Genomic DNA, 4941 nt, shown 5'->3' on the forward strand with positions numbered 1-4941 from the left:
ACAACGACTAGAATACAAAAGTTATTTAATATTAGCAACAAGAAAACCCTGCTACAGTAGTTATTCTAAAAAAATGTGCACTATTTAAGGCACACTCTTGTTCCTAATTATAAGACGTTTTGTAGCCTACCAAAATGTCTTATAATTAGGGACAAAGGTAATAAGTATGAAATGTTTGCACAAGGTGCAATAAGAAGTAAAATTTGAAACGCAAAACAACCAGAGGGTTGAATGGAAGTAATCATCCCACGTGAGGTTACAAACTGACAAGAAACAAAGGAATTCACTATGTTCTAGAAACATACCTATTTGTGAATCTTATTAAAACTTGGAGTGATCCATACAGGACCTGGCCAATTTAACCACTTTTGGGGGGAGACTACATCACTGACACAACTAGCCTCCAAATTATATATCCCAACATCCCGACGACTGACTTTTGAATCCGGTACGGAGCAGTACTCATCATCGTCAGTGAAATAAACACGGTTGGGCAACAAACTTGGGTAATCCTTTGTGGAAAAACAACACGTGTAATTATGCCCGATGAACAATGCATCATCCCCCAAGGCACGCGCATCCGTAGTACATTGCTTGTCAAAGTCAACCTTGTATATAAAAACACTAGTTGTATGGATCTCTTCAGTCTCCTCGCCGAAGTTAGTTGTGTGCCTCCAGATTTGCAGAAAATCGCCAGACAAAGTCCGGCAAATGTATAAATTATGTGCGATGAATGGCGAGGTGTCCTTCAAAATTATTTCTCGCCTGGGATAATAACCTCCAATGGTATAGCGATGACTTCCACCTAGGAGATTCATCACATAGAACGCGCCATCATAAAATATGCAGTCAGAGTAATCGCGGCCAGAGTAATCGTTGAAGGAAGTGGTTATCCAATGCCACTTATCATCACCAACGCTCGCGAATGAGAGTTGCGCGTAGGGTTCGTGAATCATCATGACGGTGCAAGTACCCTGCGAAGGATCACAGGATAATACGACCTTCCGATAAAATATGCCGCGGAGCTCGTCCAGAGCATATGGCTGCCGCGGCTGGTACTCCTTTCCGGTAGTGTCTTTGTAGAAAGAAAGGTCGTACCTTTCGAGGCTGCCGACGTGGTCGAAGACGGGGCTTACCTGCTCGATGGTGACGACGGATGGGAGCGCGATCTGCTCCCCGGTCACGGGGTTGAGGAGGTGGAGCTCGGAGCGGCCGTCGGCCGTGACGAGCCACCCGTGCGACGAACCGTCGATGTTTCGCTCCCCGATGGGAGGGTCGGGCCGGGATACGGGCCTTGTAGGTCTTCTTATCAGCGACAGCGAGGCTGAATAGCTCGGCGGTGTGGGTGCCGGTGGCGGCGGCGATGTAGAGGAGGCATGGGGTTTGGGGACAGTTGTACATGCCGACAGTGGCGGAGCCAGCTATCTGGCAAGCTATGGCCTTTGCCACACCTAAATTCCTATATTTTGCATAGTATGTATCCATAATTGTACATAAATTACTTAATTTTGCTTAGTACATGGTCATTCCGCCACACCTAAATTTTAATTCTACCTCCGCTACTGCATGCCGAGGTGGCGGAAGGCGCGGACTGTGTCGCGCCAGGTGGTGCAGACGGCGGCGGAGGAGAAGAGGTCCGGGAACTCGAGCCCGCCGAGGACGGTGTTGAGGAGGTCAGCGGGCAGGACCAGTCGGCATCGGTCGCCGGTGGTCCCTCCATTGGACTGTGTCAGGATCCGGCTGAGGCTGAGGGCTGACAATCAAATCGGGGGATATTTTTGAGAATTTTTAGGGTTTACTATCACAGAGAAGAGCAAAAAGAGTGCCCAAAAGTCAACATCCCGGACATGGTTTCAATTTTGTTTTCATGTCAACAATCCAAGTCAACATCCTGAAAAAGAGTGACACCACGTCGCTGGGTTCGAGGGAGGCGGCGTTCCAGTTGAGGTGAGTACTACTCCCAGCGTGGGCGTACCCTAGGTCGCAAATTTGACTAAGTTAGCATTAGTTATATCTTACTACCACTATCTATTTTTAGATATCCAAAATTTGTTTAAATTCGAATGTATCTAGACACTTTTTAATGCATATATACATCTAAATTTAGACAAACCTTCCGACATCTATTAACGGACGGAGGGAGTATAAAAATTATATCATTAGGAAGTTCAGATATTCTATTTTCTAATGATATAATTTTTACATTATATAATTTAAATTATATATATTAAATTAGCGACCTAGTGATACGAGGAAGATTAGTAAACTGAGACGGAGAGAGTATTTTTTTTTAGACTTCAGCATTTTATTGATTAGACATAATCAATATACAGTTTTGTTGCGGAGGAACTCCGGAACAGTATCACGAAAAAGAAAACTACCAAACTACTAGCTCTACGAGCTAGGGTATACGCTGAATTATTACACAAGCGAGTAACATGGCAATTTGAAAAGCGGGATGATCCTATTCAGGCCTTCTTCTGGGAGGGAAACCGCACCTTATGGCGCATGCTTCAACAATTACATGCATCGGTGACCACATCAAGTAAGGATGTGTTTGCTAGGCTGGCTCGGTTGAGAGATTCCCATCTCATCCCACTATTTGATGTTTGTTCGGTCGGGTCGGCTGCCTTCAGCTATGCCCACCTCATGCCAAAAGCAGCTCCTCGGCCATGCCCAGTTGCGAAGCTCGATTCGAGCTTCGCAACTCAGCCTAGCTCACTCCATCCGGAAAACTCCTCGCGCCCGCTAGGGGTCGCTGCCCCGCATCTCCTCCACCACTCCATTTCCCCCCGCAGACCAATCTCACAGTAGTTCTCTCTGCTGCCTAGCGCACGCCACCGCCCCAGCTCTCCAGGTCCGACCCTCTCCCGACCGGCAGCAGAGCAGGCGGGAGGCCACGCCGCCTCTCCTTCCTTGTCCGGCACCGGCGAGTAGCAGGAGCCTTGATGACCCACAAGTATAGGGGATCACAACAGTCTTCGAGGGAAGTAAAACCCAATTTATTGATTCGACACAAGGGGAGCCAAAGAATATTTGTAAGCATTAACAGCGGAGTTTTCAATTCAGCTGCTCCTGGAAACAGACTTGCTCGCAAGAGTTTATCAGTAGCAACAGTTTTATAGCAGTAGCAGTAGTGAAATATAAGCAGCAGAGTAACAAAGACAGCAGTAGTGATTATAGTAAACAGCAGGATTAAAATACTGTAGGCACAGGGATGGATAAAGGGGCTTTGGTCGCGGTTGGCAACTGCCATTAGTCGCGGTGGCCCAACCGCGACCAAAGTAGCGCGACTAAAGGCCCCCCCCTTTAGTCGCGGTTCCTTACGAACCGCGACTAAAGGCCCATCCACGTGGGCCGCAGAGCGAGCGCTAGGGCGGAGGACCTTTAGTCGCGGTTCTTCCGGCCAACCGCGACTAAAGGCCTCCGCAGGTTTAGGGTTTAGCCCCCCTCCCCTAAATCTGGTTTCTTTTTAATTTGTATTATTTTATTTCTTTTGGGTTTTAATTTTGAAGGAGTTTCACATATTCTACGGTACTGTATACATACATGCATATGAATGTACAATTTCAAACAAATTTGAAATTAGAACCAAAAAGAATTCAAGAGTAATATACAATATATATTCAATATCGGATGACCATATACAATATATATTCAATATCGGATGACCATATACAATTTTGAACAAGTTAGTTACAAATTCCGGTGCGTATAAAGATCTACGTCATCGTAATAGTGTTCTCCTCTAGGATCGATGACTTCCCTCGCCAACCATCCAGCCTAGTTCCTCTTGAAGTGGTCGGAAGCGAGCTTCCGGAATAAGCGTCTTCCGGAGGTTATTCCTCAGGATGTTGTTCTCACACGTCCGGGTCCCGCTCATTGCAGTATCTCCTGATCCTCTCACAAACATAGTATCCACATAGATTGGTCCCCGGTGGCTGAGTATCCTCAGTACGTCGGCACTCGCCATTTTAAAATGTAGCTCTTTTTTGAATTCACCGACCTTGGTATCTACGAACCGTCTCCAAACCCTACGAGGCAAAGAAAATTAAATAAACAAGAGAGTTATTAATTAGTTACTTGATATTAGGAAATGATGAACGAAATAGGCCGATCGATATAGAGCGCAAATGAATGAAAATAATTACTTTTGCATCATTTTTCTCATGTCGCCCCAAAGCGCCGGATCCATATTCGGAGAGTCGTGGACGAGAACCGAGGAGGTCTGAACTTTAATTACCATAAGAATCCAGTGGAACCTGCGGACACGATACATGCACAATCATGCATAACTCATCGATTAGCCACATACCATGCATGGAGTAAACAAAAGAGAATGTGCTCAAGACAGAAACACTCACCCAAAATGGTAAGGAAATAGAATATCACTTTTCTCTTGCTGTTTTCTAATAAACCGCCACAGGTCTTCCTCCACGTCGGCGGGGTGGTATTCTAACACATATGAATTAACGATGTGTGGGTCAATGAACCCAACATCATGGATGTTCCTTATTCGCATTTCGCGCTTCTTCATTCTGCATAATATATAGCGTACACAACAAGATAGTTAGGACAATATATATATATATAGTGCAGGCAATGAACGAGATGGGGTAGAAATTAATAAATCACTTACGAACGTAGCAACCGATGATAGATTTGTCGAGCTCGCGCAGATTGAACAACCGGAACAATTCACTCGGAGGAATTTGTACCCAGTAACGTTTGAAGTGATGCACATATTTAACTTCCGCATAGATATAGTCTTTGGCGTTTTCATGTTTTATGTAACCCTTGTACCAATTTAGCAGACCTTTCATTTGTCGAGGTAGATCCTCTTCTCGCGCGAGGCTCGATGAGAGGGCCATTCTTCACATATGTAAATACTACGTCCTTCATTGGCGCCTCATCAAGGCCTAACACCGCACGAAGAGTGAT

At 45.5% G+C, this 4941-nt stretch overlaps 1 pseudogene; it reads right to left on the reverse strand.

Moving 5' to 3' along the window:
• Positions 1-305: 305 nt before the first annotated feature.
• LOC124676380 lies at positions 306-1720 on the reverse strand (annotated as a pseudogene).
• Between the last annotated feature and the right edge of the window lie 3221 nt (positions 1721-4941).

This window comes from Lolium rigidum, chromosome 7, assembly GCF_022539505.1.
Source record: "Lolium rigidum isolate FL_2022 chromosome 7, APGP_CSIRO_Lrig_0.1, whole genome shotgun sequence".
In the NCBI taxonomy this organism is placed as follows: domain Eukaryota; kingdom Viridiplantae; phylum Streptophyta; class Magnoliopsida; order Poales; family Poaceae; genus Lolium; species Lolium rigidum.